This window comes from Nicotiana attenuata, unplaced genomic scaffold (genome assembly GCF_001879085.1).
Source record: "Nicotiana attenuata strain UT unplaced genomic scaffold, NIATTr2, whole genome shotgun sequence".
NCBI lineage: Eukaryota > Viridiplantae > Streptophyta > Magnoliopsida > Solanales > Solanaceae > Nicotiana > Nicotiana attenuata.
In genome coordinates, this window is record NW_017671914.1 from 175,212 (window position 1) to 192,184 (window position 16,973).

The 16,973-nt window shown below is 36.3% G+C and overlaps 1 long non-coding RNA gene across 1 annotated transcript; it reads right to left on the reverse strand.

Moving 5' to 3' along the window:
* Nucleotides 1-15,407: 15,407 nt before the first annotated feature.
* On the reverse strand, nt 15,408-16,666 carry LOC109210865. Its single transcript, XR_002065619.1, has 2 exons — nt 16,475-16,666; nt 15,408-15,632 (listed from the first exon to the last, which is right to left on the reverse strand). It is a non-coding gene; the product is annotated as an uncharacterized LOC109210865 (long non-coding RNA).
* Between the last annotated feature and the right edge of the window lie 307 nt (nt 16,667-16,973).

A 16,973-nucleotide genomic window follows, 5' to 3' on the forward strand; every position in this document is an offset into this window, starting at 1 on the left:
ATAACTCAAATTGGCAAAAGTCTCATTCCCCTCGATGTTTCAGATATTAATTTTCTTCCCAAAGGTTTAGTCAGAGGATCGGCCAAATTCACTTCTGACTTCACATAATCTATGGAAACAATTCCATCTTTCAGCAGTTGCTTTATCACATTATGTCTCAATCGGATATGTCTACTCTCGCATTAAAGGATTTATTTTTGGCAATGACTATTGCACCTTGGCAATCACAATGCATCGACACAGAAGGTGTCGGTTTAATTCCTAGTGGAATACTCGCCAAAAGGTTCTTTAACCACTCGGCCTCATTGCCAGCTAATTCCAATGCCACAAACTCAGATTCCATGGTAGATCTAGCTATTATTGTTTGTTTAGTTGATTTTCATGCCACAACACCCCCACCGAGGGTGAACACATAACCACTAGTGGATTTTGTCTCATCTGAATCAGAAATCCAGTTAGCATCACTGTATTCTTCTAGTACAGTGGAAAATCCACTATATTTAATACCATAGTTCATGGTACCTCTCAAATATTTCATTACTCTTACTAATGCATTCCAATGATCATGACTTGGGTTTTGAGTATATCTACTCAATCTACACACAGCATATGCAATATCAGGTCTAGTAAAATTCATCAAATGCATTAGACTACCAATAACTTGAGCATATTTATTTTGATCTACAGCATCTCCCTTATTCTTTTTTAATTGACTACTAGCATCATAAGGAGTGCTTACAGGTACCACATCAAAATTATCAAATTTTTTAAGAATTCTTTCAACATAATGTTCTTGAGTCAACATCAAACTATTGCCATCTCTTATAATTTTCATGCCTAAAATAACACTAGCTTCTCTCATGTCTTTCATCTCAAAATTAGAAGACAAGAAAAATTTGGTTTTATGTACCAAATCAAGGCTAGAACTAAAAATAAGCATGTCATCCACATAAAGGCAAATAATAACACATGTACCATCTACACATTTTGTATAAACACATTTATCTACTTCAATTGACGAAAAACCATCATTAATCAACACTTGATCAAATTTTTCATGCCACTGTTTAGGCGCTTGTTTTAGACCATATAAAGATTTTAACAATTTACATACTTTATTTTCTTGTCCAGACACTATACAACCCTCTGGTTGCTCCATTTAAATTTGCTCTTCCAAATCACCATTTAAAAATGCAGTTTTAACATTCATTTGGTGAATAAAAAGTTTAGAAATAAAAGCCAAGGCAAGTAAAACACGAATCGAGGAAATTCTAGTTACAGGAGCATAAGTGTCAAAATAATCAATATTTTGCTTTTGGGTAAAACCTTTTGCAACAAGTCTAGCTTTGTATTTATCAATGGAACCATCCGGATTGAGTTTCTTCTTAAAAATCCATTTACAACCAATGGGTTTAGCTCCCGGAGGTAAATCAACTAAAATTCAAGTTTTATTTTGCAAAATTGAATTTAATTCTACATCAATAGCTTCTTTCCAAAATGAGGCATCATACGAAGAAATAGCTTCAGAATAGGTTAAAGGATCATTATCCACAAGATAAGTATAAAAATCATCACCAAAAGATTTTTCTCTCCTTGGTCTTTTGGTTCTTCTTAAATCCTCACTTTCAAAATCATTTTGAATAATTGGATCATGTGAAATATTATCACTTGGAATAATAGAAGCATCAGAATTTTTCTCAAATTTTAAAGGAAAAATATTTTCAAAAAATTCAACATTTTTTGTTTCAACAATAGTATTATTTTAAAGTACATCACTTTTGACTACTAAAAATCCGTATGCTGCACTGTTTTCAGCATACCCAATAAACATACAATCAGATGTTTTTAGATCCTATTTTTCTTTTCTTAGGATCAGGCAACATAACTTTAGCAAGGCACCCCCACACTCTACATCAATAGCTTTTTTCCAAAATGAGGCATCATACGAAGAAATAGCTTCAGAATAGGTTAAAGGATCATTATCAACAAGATAAGTATAAAAATCATTATCAAAAGATTTTTCTCTCCTTGGTCTTTTGCTTCTTCTTATAAGGAATTCTATTTTGTAAATGACAAGCAGATAAAATGGCTTCACCCCAAAGATTATCCGGACCACCAGAACTAACAAGCATGCTATTCATCATTTCCTTTAAGGTCCTATTTTTCTTTCCGCTACACCATTTGATTGTGGAGAATATGACGGAGTTATCTCGTGAATTATGCCTTCTTTCTCACAATAATCATTTAACAAAATAAATTCACCACCTCTATCAGATCTAACTCTTTTGATTTTCTTATCCAATTGATTTTCTACTTCAGATTTATAAATTAAAAATTTATCAAAAGCTTCATCTTTATTTATCAACAAATAAACTTTTGTATATCTAGAAAAATCGTCTATAAAAGTCACATAATATTTTTTCCCTCCTCTAGTCATAGTTTGTTTCAAGTCTCCTAAATCAATATGAATTAATCCTTGACACGCCTCAAGCTAAACCTTTTATTCTCCATAATCATCCAATTTTTTCCAACACTCTTAAGGATATTTCGCCCACACCGAGATGAATAATATTAGTCGTATCCCCCGGGATTCAACAAGCTCTTCTAGTATAATTAGGAGCAGAAACAACAAAGATTTATAAGAAGAAAACCCAACACCAAAGAGAGAAAGAGAAAAGTTTATTATTTTCACACTACTCTTCTATGTAAAACCGAAGAAGTATATATAGTGCAAAGAAAATACACACTCTGATATGAAACTGTCCAAGCCATAAAGGCTTTTTAAAACTTCAGAAACGTATGCTTCAAAAAAAAATCATTTCCAAGCCATAATGGCTTTTTAACTTACTATACGTTAAAACAAAAAAATAACGTAAAAGAAAGGATCAAGCAAGAATTCACTGACAAACAAATCATTAAGAATGCAATACCAAAAATCAAGAAAACGGATCATTAAGAATTCAATGCCAAGAATGCAAAACGTAAAACCATTGAAAGCCGCCATCAATTGCCAAACCGTTGAAATTATATTATTAATTAAGAATATTCTATCAGTTACAATTCTATCAAGATTATATTAAAAAAATGAACTTAGACATAATTGTAAATTTTCTTTTTGGGATATTAAAATATTTTTGACTCAACAGAGTTTTCATAGTTACATGTATTAAAAGCCTTCATTGTAAGTAAACTTATTACCACTAAATGCAAATTAACCCGAGGAATAGTTGGTATCAAAATACTAAACAAGAATAACAGCTAAGAACTAATATTAAACATAGAGCTTTCAGCTAAGAAATACTCCAACATCTCAAGATGAATATTATTTTCTTATGACGCTGGTGTTGAGAGTCGTGTGTCTATTGGAAACATTTTTTTTATCTTTATGAGTTAGGAGTAAGATATGCATATACATTATCATTTTCATACCCCACTTATGGGACTACATTAGGTATATCATAGTTATTGTTATTGTTATTCTTATAACGTTGATGTTGGGACCAGTGTATGTGTACCACAATTAATTTTAATACTTACTATCTCCCATCATCACAAGTACCGAATAACTTGATCCTCATACTTAGACAGATTGGAAGAACATATACGGGGTCGATCATTTGGTACGTTGGTGGAATATCCTAGAATATCCTATGGGGCGGGATATCCCACGAGATCAGTTATCCCGCCTTTTATATGAGATAGGGGTCGTTTGGTTGGAAAATAAGTTATACCATGATTAATTATCTCGGGATTAGTTATCATGGGATTAGTTATCCCACCCTCCCGTAGGGATAAAAAAAATACTACAATCCAACGATAACTAATCCTGGGATTAGTTATACCATGATTATATCCCAACCAAATGTGGGGTAAATTCACCTCAAATTTAATCTTGAGATTAATTATCCCTTATCCCGTATCCCTCGTACCAAATGAGCCCTGTAAAGTTACCCCAGGATTAGCTAATATCCCAAACCAAATATAGAATAAAATTAATCCCAAATTTTATTCCGAAATTATTATCCTTATTCCGTGTACGAATCGACCCCTACATGTATACATATATCAACCCTCATTGTACATCATCTTGAATTGCCCAGCCAATATTTTTCTTTTATGTGTTTAGGAGTAAAATTTAAAGGAGATCTTCGATAATTTTAGAAAGAGAGCATGCTTGACATGGGTCCCATGACTGGAAACTGGAAAGCTAGGGACATTAATAATTTAATTTTGACATTGTAGAATCATTAAAAGTAAAAGAAGAAGAACTTTCCACAGCCAATTTTGTTATTAAAAATTGTAAAGTTATAATTAGCCACCATTACAAAGACAGCTATCTGTAATACTTAATGCTAAATGTTGTGCTCAGAAAATATTTACAATGATTTGATTGGTGGCACATGGACCAGCTAATCAACGTTAAAATAGTAAGTACAGTTAAATGAATCTCATTTTCCTTTTCTATATTTTTTCGTGAGTGATGTGTTTTGTGAGTATTTTTTTATTTATTTTGTATTCACATGCATCGCTGTCATTTGATGTCTCATTTTCATGAGGATTTATCATTATTGTGAAAAGTTATCATCTTTTGTATATTTTTAGTTTCTACTCATTAATATTATTCACTGTATAAGTTAGACATGATTTGAAGGCGATTTAATTGAATTCCCTTGACGACTAATATAGTAGCAAAAGCGGCCAAAGAATTGCTTTACGACATTCTTTTTTTTTTCTTACTCTCTTGCTAGGATTCTTGGCTCCACAATTTTGTCCAATTGTGCTTAAAGTTAGATTATTTATCTTTATTAAGATGATATAGCCATTCCCTTGCTTTAGTCTCAAATAATTAACTAGGTCGATATAAAGTGATTGCTCTTTAGGGAGATCGCACTCCAAAAGGATTAGAGTCTCTCTCTAGAAGGTAGATGACAATATCTCCCAATTCCACTGGTCAAACCACCACAATTCCACCCAAACCACTAGATATTCCAACAAATACTATGGCAAGCGTGAATCGATCAAATGATCTTAATCCTACACCCCTAGAGGACTCTCCCTCCTTCAAAGATATACTCCAAACAGATCCCCACTCTAACCTAATAGCACTACAGTCTGAGATGTCTTTACCAATGCCCATAGCCGAATCGCCAATATCAACTATGCATGGCATGCGTTTGGAGGAACCAGCAAGGGAAGGCTACTGTGTTAGCCTATCACCAGATGACCTCCGACGAATTTACCATCCTTGGAAATATTCAATTATCATCAAGCTCTTAGGTAAACGAATTCTACACCATTACCTAAAGAAGAAAATCCAGGACATGTGGAAAATTTCCGAAAATTTCCCACTAATTGACCTTGGCGCAGATTACTATATTGTAAAATTCTCTAAAGAAGAACATATGGTGAAAGCTGTTGGGGTTTTTATGTATTTAATTAATATGTTAAATACTTAAAAGAGGGTGAATGGGAAATGGAGGGAAATGAAATTTTTGAGTGAAATTTTAAGTTTCCCCCCTTGGTAAATGGACACTGTCCCATATTGGAAGAGGAAGAGGTTTTTTATGGGTATATAAGCAATTGCTCTTCTTCTAGCTCTTAAAGAGTTGAGAAGAAGGCTCGCGCCGTCGTCGTCGTCGCTCGCTCGGCTTCGGCTTTGGCTTCGGCTTCGGATTTGGATTTGGATTTGGTCAAATGATCGATTGATTGACTAACTTTTTAGACCAAATTTATTTGTTAATAATAAAATATTAACAGAAATGTTATTAAATATTTATTTTAATAATAGAATATTAATATTAAATATTAGTATTAAATTCAATCTGTTTTTCTGTTTTGGTAACAGAAAATTAACTACCCTCTTCAATTTTTCCTCTTTATTTTCCCTCTTTATTGTTGAGTAAATGGCCATTTATGTAATGGCATTTATGTTGTGGCCGTTTTGCATAAACAGTCATTCTGAAGAGTTGCACCTCTTCAGATTTCAGCCCAACTTTGGCTATAAATACAACACTATTCTGCTCAGAATTTCACTACGATTTTCTGAGTTTCTTCTCCTTCTTCTGCATACTTTTAGCATCAAACAAAGAAAAAGTAAGTGTGATTTGCTTCCGAACTTTGTGTTCGCTGAAACACTAGGGTTTGCAGTACCACTACACCAGTGTGTAATTCGCTCTATCCTGGGAGGAAATAATCCATAACCTTGGGTACTAGGAGGGGATTAAATTCCTTAAGGAAACACTGTGAATTCAGGGGCTCGAATTGGTTTTCTGTCATTTCTGTTTATGTTCATTTCTATTTATATTCATTTATATTTCCAGAATTATTTTACAAATACAGTATACTAATAAGCTTAAGGAATTTAACGTATTTTCTGTATTTGTACTCACTGTTTCTGGAGAGTAAAACCTTTGTGGTTTTGTACTCTATTAAAATCTACGTGAGTTTAACGTTTGTGTCATTCTTTTACAGAAATGACTAATGATAATGTGAACCAAGCTGTTCCAATGGTGACTGCCAATGCCTCAACGAGCCAAACGACACCGGCAGCATTGGCACCGACGGAGAAACCCGGAAAATTTTCCGGGATTGATTTCAAGTGCTGGCAGCAAAAGATGTTCTTCTATTTGACTACTTTAAGTCTCCAGAAGTTCATCAAGGAAGATGTTCCCGTGCTGTCCGATGAAACTCCAGAAACTGAACGCTTTCTCGTGATTGAGGTGTGGAAGCATTCAGATTTTTTGTGCAAGAATTATATTCTAAGCGGGCTGGAGGATGCTTTGTATAACGTCTACAGTGGCGTGGGAACGTCAAAGGAACTGTGGACTGCGCTTGAAAAGAAATACAAAACCGAAGATGCCGGGTTGAAAAAGTTTGTTGCTGCAAAGTTTTTCGACTACAAATTGGTAGATAGCAAGTCTGTTATTACCCAAGTCCAGGAATTGCAAGTGATTATTCACGATCTCCTTGCCGAAGGTATAAATCAAATTTATATTGATGTTGAAAGTAGTAATCTTAGTATTTTTACTAACAGAAATTTCATTGAAGGTCTTGTCATCAATGAAGCATTCCAAGTAGCAGCGATGATTGAGAAGTTGCCTCCTTTGTGGAAGGACTTCAAAAACTACTTGAAACACAAACGCAAGGAGATGTCCCTTGAAGATCTCATTGTTCGGTTGAGAATCGAAGAGGACAACAAAGCTGCTGAAAAGAGAGGCTGTGGGAACTCAAAAATAATGGGAGCAAATATTGTTGAAGAGAACAAAAAGAGGAAGAAGGCTTCTGGACCGAAATACAACCCAAGAAAGAAGCGGTTTAGTGGAAACTGCTACAACTGTGGAAAAATCGGACACAAATCTACGGAGTGTCGTGCTCCGAAGAAGGACAAGAAGAAGGGTCAAGCAAACATGGTTGAAAAGCATGATGATGTTGATGACTTATGTGCCATGCTTTCCGAATGCAACTTGGTGGGCAATCCTAAAGAGTGGTGGATTGATTCTGGGGCCACTCGCCATGTTTGTGCTGTTAGAGAAGCTTTTGCTACTTATGCTCCTGTTGGACCCGATGAGACGATTTCTATGAGAAATGCTTCAAAGGCCAAGATTGAAGGATGTGGGAAGATATTTCTAAAAATGACTTCCGGCAAAGTAGTGACTTTGAACAACGTCCTTCATGTTCCCGAGATTAGAAGAATTTAGTCTCTACTGGACTTCTTGTTAAGAATGGTTTTAAATGTGTTTTTGTTTCCGATAAGGTTGTAATAAGTAAGAATGAAATGTTTGTAGGAAAAGGTTAACTCACTGAGGGCCTTTTCAAGCTGAATGTTATGGTTGTTGAAAATAATAATAAAATTTCAGCTTCGTCTTACTTACTTGAGTCAAATGAATTATGGCATATACGTTTGGGTCATGTCAATTATAAAACCTTGCGAAAAATGATTAATTTGGAAGTATTGCCTAAGTTTGAATGTGAAAAATCAAAATGTCAAGTATGTGTGGAATCTAAGTATGTTAAACATCCTTATAAGTCAGTTGAAAGGAATTCAAATCCTTTAGACTTAATTCACACAGATATTTGTGATATGAAGTCAATACTATCTCGCGGTGGAAAGAAGTATTTCATAACTTTTATTGACGATAGTACTAGATATTGCTATATTTACTTACTTAATAGTAAAAATGAAGCAATAGACGCATTCAAGCAATACAAAAATGAAGTTGAAACGCAACTTAACAAGAAAATCAAAATGATAAGAAGTGATAGGGGTGGTGAATATGAATCTCCTTTTGAACAAATATGTTTAGAATATGGAATTATTCATCAAACAACGACCCCTTACACGCCCCAATCCAATGGGATTGCAGAAAGAAAGAATCGTTCATTAAAGGAGATGATGAACGCATTATTGATAAGTTCTGGTTTGCCACAGAACTTGTGGGGGGAAGCCGTTCTTACGGCTAGCCGAATACTAAATCGAGTACCCCATAGCAAAACACAATCCATTCCATATGAAAAATGGAAAGGAAGTGTCACGACCCCCGTTCACCCTCCATGAACATGTCGTGATGGCACCTAGTTCCTACAACTAGGTAAGCCTAATAGTGCGGAAAATAATATAACTTGCGGAAAACTTTTAACTAAACCAAGCAAAATTAGAAGAAAACTGTATATAGGTGCCACTTGGCACATACAACTCAACAATAAATCGCGGAAGTCTAAAATCTCATCCCAAAACCCGGAAACTCACGGGAACCACAGGCTAACAGAAACATAGTACGCTGCTCTAACTCCAGAATATCTAAACAACTGAAAGAAGGGGATAAACTAAATACTAAAGCTGGAACAGAATAGAGACTCCTGGTCTGCGAACGCGGCAGATATACCTCGAAGTCTCTGCTATCTCTCCCCGCCTCAAGGATAGTGCGCCTGAGTGGAGGTACCTGGATCTGCACATGAAAAAAAACATGCGCAGGAAGGGCATGAGTACACCACAGCGGTACTCAGTAAGTGTCAAGCCTAACCTCGGTTGGGTAGTGACGAGGAAGGTCAGGGCCCTACTGAGATAAAATATAGTATCAAAATTAACAAGATGAAGAACTGACAGTAATGAGTACAGCAGTGCGATAAGACAGGTCAAATAAGGCAATAACAACTACACAAGGAACAGATTACACGGAATATGTACAACTCAACACCAATGATAACAATAAGGATCTCCCAGGATACCGTCCTGTATTCCTTTTCTCAACCGTCCAGTGGATCTCCCGGGATACCGTCCCGTAGTCCATCTCATGTGTAAATTCGAAGGATCTTCCGGGATACCGTCCCGTAGTCCAACCATCAATGTGCAGGGGGATCTATCGGGAATCTAACCCGCAGTCCCAAAGTAAAAGTGCAGGGGGATCTACCGGGAATCGAACCCGTAGTCCCAAAGTAAACAAACAAAAGGGGGAGCTACCGGAATCCCACATCCGTAGTCCCAATGTAAATGCGCAACCACAACCAGAAGATACTCAGAAATACAGTACAAAGACAAGCAACAGGTAGAACTAGCCTAGCATGCTTCACGTAGTACAGTTAAGGCAACTTAAACAATTAGGCAAATTGAATCAACTATCATTTTGTTTGTAACCTAACACAGGTGATAATTGCAAGTAAAATAGGGCAAATATGAAGGGAGCTCAGTCTCAATATCTTAAGTAAAAACCGGATTTTCAACAATTGGCTCAAGTACGCGCTCGTCACCTCACGTACGAGGCACTCAAATACCAAATATCATATCCTAAGGGGAAAAGTCCCCTGTGAGCACGTGATTTTTGCCCTATATGAATTACTCCCAGAAATTCAAACAAAATAATTTCTTTCATTATTTTACAATTTGGTGGATTTTGTGACATTTTGTGGTAATTGTTTGCATTTTGTTTGTGCATTTTAATTAGTAAAAAATACAAAATACTTGGCATTTGCATGTAAGGTTCAATTTCACATTTTTAGGATTAATTAGTAACTAAGTTACTTTAAAAAGAAGAAAATAACAAAATAGTTCATTTTGCATTTTTAGCTATTAATTTTTGAATTTGTCAGGAGTTTCTTTTTAAATTAGGACGTAACCAATTTTTAGGAATTAGTTAGTTCAGTTTTGGGAATTAAATTAGGTCTTTATTTCAATTTTGCATTTTAATAAAATCAAAAAATATAAATACAAACTGAAAAAGAAAGAAAAACAATTAAAAAGACAAGTGGGTTGTCTTAATGAAAGACCGAAATTGGGCCATTTTAATCGATTATCCCTTTCCAAACCCGTCCAAACCGGCCCAAATACACCCTCACCCAATCCAGTTCATCCCATAATCAAAACGACCCCGTTTAGTCAACATCTGATCCAAGCCGTCGAGGTTAATGGATCGAACGGCTCAGAACTGGGGTAGATCTAATATAAAATGGTCGGATTACCCATACCCCCCCCCCCGTTTCGTCTCTCTCGGAAGCCCCTGTGTAACGCCGCCCTTCTCCGCCTTATGCCGCCACCGGAAATCGCCTCACGGCGGCGGCCAGTCTCCAAACACAACCAAAATTACACCCCTTACTCCTCTCCTCCTCCTCNAAGACTTATGGTCAAAGGGTATAGACAACGAGAAGGTCTTGACTATTTTGATACATACTCTCCAGTACAAGAATTACGTCCATACGAACGTTAGTAGCATTAGCTACAGTTTATGGTCTTGAAATTCATCAAATGGATGTTAAGACGGCCTTCTTAAATGGAGAGTTGGAGGAAGAAATATACATGGAACAACCTGAAGGGTTTGTGGTTCCAGGTAAATAAAGGAAGGTCTGTAGACTTGTTAAGTCCCTTTACGGACTAAAACAAGCACCCAAACAATGGCATGCGAAATTTGACCAAACAATATTGTCAACTGGATTTAAGATAAATGAATGTGATAAATGTGTGTACATTAAAAATGTTCCAAATCACATAGTCATTGTTTGCTTATATGTGGATGATATGCTCATAATGAGTAATGACATTGCCAACATAAATGCTACTAAGCGTATGCTAACTAGCAAGTTTGATATGAAAGACTTGAGAGTTGCTGATTTAATTCTGGGAATTAAGATCCATAAGACTTCTCAAGGTCCGGCGTTGTCACAATCTCATTATATTAAGACAGTACTTGAAAAATTCAAGCACTTGGGCTTTAAAGTTGCAAAGACTCTAATTGACGTGAATCTTGTATTAGCAAAGAACAAAGGCCAAAGCATATCACAATTGGATTATGCTCGTGTGTTGGGTTGCTTAATGTACATCATGAATTGTACACGACCAGATATAGCTTGTGCTATAATTAAATTGAGTCGATAAACGAGCAATCCAGGTCAATCTCATTAGATGGCCATGAAACGAGTTTTGGGGTATTTAATACATACCCAGGACTTTGCTTTGCACTACAGTAAATATCCTGCGGTCATTGAGGGATACTGTGATGCAAATTGGATAACCGGATCAATTGATTCCAAGTCCACAAGTGGATATGTATTCACTATTGGTGGAGGAGCGGTATCTTGGAAGTCGTCCAAACAAACTTGTATTGCCCGCTCTACAATGGAGGCTGAGTTTATAGCCTTGGATAAAGCTGGTGAAGAAGCTGAATGGCTCCGGAATTTCTTGGAAGATATTCCATTTTGGCCCAAACTGTTGGCACCAATATGCATACATTGTGATAGTCAAGCGGCAATTGGAAGGGTTGGGAGCGTTATGTATAACGGTAAATCTCGTCATATACGACGAAGACATAAAATCGTTAGACAATTACTCTCTAGAGGAATTATCACGATTGACTATGTAAAGTCAAGTGATAATGTGTCGGATCCACTTACAAAAGGCCTAACTAGAGAGGTAGTTGTGGCCGAGAACAAGTCATAGTGGCGGTAACTCTACATAGAAGACTGGAGATCCCAAGATCTAGGTTCAAGGAGATCAAACAAAGTCATTAATGACGGTTCAACATTGTCAAATAAACTTTTGGTCCATTCTCGTGATGAGACAATGTTCAGTACCAAGGATAAAGCATTAAGGCTTTTTAATAATTTCTAAATTTGATACGGGGTATATCAAATAGTGTATCTACGGGATGACACGTTTAGGAATCACCTATATAAGTGTGAAGTGTTAGCCGCTTCAAGGAGAACTTCGTAAGGCCAGTTCTCTACGCACTTATGAAACCAAGCGGTGTTCATGGCTGAAACGAACACAACAATGAGAACCAAAGACGGTTAAGGGTTGGTTGTGTGACTTGTGGTTGTCTAGGTATATACCAAAGTTTGACGGTTCAAAGATATCAAATCTACCGATTGATCGAGTATATCCGACATAAGTTCACTACGGAAAGTTCAAAGGGAAACCTACTTATCCAGATGCAATTAATCCTTACTTGCGAATCACACAGTTTTTCATGCATACTTCCGTGATATAGCCATTCCCCATTCATGTGGGGGATTGTTGGATTTTTTATGTATTTAATTAATATATTAAATACTTCAAAGAGGGTGAATGGTAATGGAGGGAAATAAAATTTTTGAGTGAAATTTTAAGTTTTTCCCCTTGGTAAATGGACATTGTCCCATATTGGAAGAGGAAGAGGTTTTTTATGGGTATATAAGCAATTGCTCTTCTTCTAGCTCTTAAAGAGTTGAGAAGAAGGCTCGCACCGTCGTCGTCGTCGCTCGCTCGGCTCGGCTCGGCTCGGCTTCGGCTTCGGATTTGGATTTGGATTTGGATTTGGATTTGGATTTGGTCAAATGATCGATTGATTAATTAACTTTTTGGACCAAATTTATTTGTTAATAATAAAATATTAACAGAAATGTTATTAAATATTTATTTTAATAACAGAATATTAATATTAAATATTAATATTAAATCCAATCCATTTTTCTGTTTTGGTAACAGAAAATTAACTACCCTCTTTATTTTCCCTCTTTATTGTTGAGTAAATGGCAATTTATGTAATGGCATTTATGCTGTGGCCGTTTTGCATAAACAACCATTCTGAAGAGTTGCACCTCTTCAGATTTCAGCCCAACTTTGGCTATAAATACAACACTATTCTGCTCAGAATTTCACTACGATTTTCTGAGTTTCTTCTCCTTCTTCTGCATACTTTTAGCATCAAACAATGAAAAAGTAAGTGTGATTTGCTTCCGAACTTTGTGTTCGATGAAACACTGGGGTTCGCAGTACCACTACACCAGTGTGTAATTCGTTCTATCCTCGGAGGAAATAATCCATAACCTTGGGTACTAGGAGGGGATTAAATTCCTTAAGGAAACACTGTGAATTCAGTGGGCTCGAATTGGTTTTCTGTCATTTCTGTTTATGTTCATTTCTGTTTATATTCATTTATATTTTCAGAATTATTTTACAAATACAGTATACTAACAAAAGCTTTATAGTAAGGTCCGTGGTTTATAAATGGGCACTTTTTGTAAGTACAAAAATGGGAAGCTAACTTTGTTGCTTCTGAGGCAAAGCCTCTCTCTACAGCTATATGGGTCCGTCTTCCCCAACTTCCTACTGAATTTTACTTAGGGGACGATATGCAAGACCGTGCGTGGAGATCCCTATGGATATTCCTATTAAAACTTTTATCTTTATTGGTTCCCATAAGCAAGATATTTGTTATGAGGGAGAAAAGTTCTTGTGCAAATATTGTGGAAGATTAGGCCACATTGCCCTTTAATGTCATTACTCCATTAAAGAACAAAATGCCAAAGCACCAGGTGATCTAACCAATCTTGAAAGTATTAAGAAGCAGGAGCCAATGGAGGACGGCTGGAAAACAGTTTCCTTTTCCAAGACAAAAAGGAAGTATACACAATCACCTATAACTTCCATCCATGATCAAAATGTCACAGGTATCAATGTCAGAGTTTATGATGCTGAAACAGGTGTCACACCACTTTTTGTACCCCCGAAAAGAATATTTATATGGGTTAAAGAGTTTTTCCAATTAAAGTGACAAAACTTGAGTAGGGATTATTTTATTGTTCAGAGTCGCCACTTGGAATTGATTTTTCGGTGTTCCAAGTCACCATTTATTTGAATCCCTAGTCAAAGGAAGGTTTGACTCTATTTTTATCGGTCCGCGAAAACAAAGTTCGGATAAGGAATTCTGTTGACCGGGGATAAGGTATAAGGCATTCCCCGAGTCCCGTGGTCTAGCACAGTCGCTTTATTGACTTAAACTTGGCTTGAATTAATTTTGGACAAACTGTGATTTATATGTATTTTCATGTTTTACCTATCCGCTTTTAATTATTAAAGTTGTTAAAAAAAATATGATATAAATAATATAAAATTGTCCTAACCGCGCTACGAAAGCGAATGTGCGACCAAAACGAATTTTATTAATTTTGTCGTAACAGCGCTACGCAAGCGAATCCGCAGTTATGACAAAAGGATTATTAGCACGCTATTATTTTCAGAAAAAATTACTGTATTTGTGCTTTTGAGAAAATTATTTATTAAAAGGTTACTATCGCTATTAAAAAGTTACTATCGTGCTACGCGGGCGAATCCGTGAGTATGGTGAAAGGATTAGAAATTTAACTAAAACTATAGATATAGTAAGAGATTAGTGAATTAAATTATTGAATGTTAAATATCACGCCACGCAAGCGAATCCGTGAATGAAAAGATTTAAGCGTGCCTACTGATTGCCTAGCAATTCAACTAATAAAAAAGAAAATGTGTTAATTAATTAATTAACAGAAATCTGATTTCTATTATTATCTTCTAGCCTTATGGTTGGAAAAATTGTGCAAATAAATGTTGGACCAACTCAATCTTTTTTAAAGAAATGTGCCAACTTCTTGTTAAAAGGAGAAATGGGCCAGCTTATGGATTTTAGAAGATGGGCCAGCTATTTATTTATTGAGAAAGTGGGCCAATTTGCTTATTTAGTTATGGTATTGAGCCAACATCTATAAAATAAATGGACAAAATATTTATAGACTTCTTAAAGGCATTGGGCCTATTGGACAGAATATGCCTTGGCCCATTATTGAGCTCCGAAAATGGGCATAAGCTGAAAGCCCAATGAATTTCAAATGCTGGTTTACTAAGATAGCCCACCTGGGCTAAATTGCGAGTCTGGCCTCTTTTGTTCTAAGCCATTAACCCCTTATTTTTAACTAGCAATTGCAAACACCTATTTAAGATCTAGCCACTTTCTACCAAAAAAAAATCTAAAATCCTAGCAGAGATGGTCACATGTAAAATCTGAATTTTATCACAATAAATAAAGGTTTCAAGCATGGCTCTTTTGTTATTTTTCTTTAAAGAATAGCCTATCATAAACTGGCCAGAATTGCAAAGGTGCAAAAGGGTCTTTAAGCACATTACAACCTACTTGAAACATCTCATTTTATATGCATCAAAACTATAATAGATAGTAAAGACAAATAACACATGAATAAAGAGTGTTTGATCAACCAAGGATTTATTTTTTACATATGAACTACAACAAGATATATTTAACAATAAAGAAATTTAGCTAAGCACTCATTTATTTAAATGGATATGCTCCCAACAATCAAGATGAGTTCCAATGTTCTTTTTAATGTGAAAATATCTGCAACATAAGATTAAAGAGTTACCTGAGTCGCAGAATAATAAATACAACAACGAAGAATGGAAGCTCAGCAACTAAAGCAGCATAAAAACAACAGCAAAACAGCAGAAAACCAGCAGCAAATCCATGATAAAACAACCCGAAAACTTCGAGAAGAAACCCAGAAACGAACTCTAAAGAGGACTTATACTTTTCTAAAAGTTTGCACTCTAAGATTCACTCCTAAAGCTCACCATTTCAGCTTACTTTTCATGTGTTCAACTGCTGAAATTTTTTATGTTTTTTGTGTGTTTAAGCAATTCTAAAAAATGTCTATGGAAGTGTGATCTAGTCCCTTATAATGAAGAAAGGGCAGCCCTTAAATAGGCAAAGAAAAGCCAACTTTTTGGACAGATTTTGGTTCAACAAAAATCTGTCCAAAAGAGGCTAAATTTGTGTGCTAAAGGCTGTCCAAAAGGTGAAAGGACAGCCTGAAATCTGCTATGGCAGGAGCCAAAGGGTCACTTCAGCCACCCTACTAAAGCAAGCTACTAGTACCCTACAAAATATCTAAATTTCAGATTTTAACAACACCAATATCAACCTATTGATTCAAATTAAACCAAGTATTAAAACATGTAATTAAATTTTAACACATGTATTATGAACCAACATGAGCAAACAAAAATTACCTATTAAAGCCAAACGGAACGCACGATATCGCTGAAGCGATTTAACAAAGACAAACATAATCAGAAATGGATTAGAATAAAGAAACAAGACAGAAACTAACTCTAAACTAAAAACTCAATACAAAAAGAAAAATTAAAAAATTAATAACGGGGCGGGGATTGCGATTTTACCATATACTCGAGCATCCGGGAGACGACGATAGGCAGTGGTACGACTTTCGAGCAAGCTTCTATTGTTGATATTCTTGAGACCGAAAAATTCCGGTGAATCCGAGTCCGGTTTCAATAATATCAACGACACAACCTTGCTCGAGGCCGGTTAGAGAAAAGAAACGGGCGGCAGTGGGCGGCAGTGGCGGCGGCACTAGGGCAGTGGTGGTGGCGCTAGGGCGGCGTGGGGTTTTTTGATTTTTGAGTCGGAGATATGGAAAGAGGGGGAGAAGAGGAGGCCGGTGGTGTAAAATTTTTGGAGTTTTGGGGTGATGGGCGGCAGCTAGGGTTGCGGTTAGGCTTAGATCTACGGAGATTAGTGGAGATTTGGAGGATATGAGTGGTATAGGTAGAAAGAGGAGGAAGAGGGGAAGAGATGGTAAAATTTTAGGGTGGATTGGAGGGTTGCCGCCGGCGGCGGCGATTTCCGGCCGGCGGCGACGGGCGGCGGTGGGGCGGC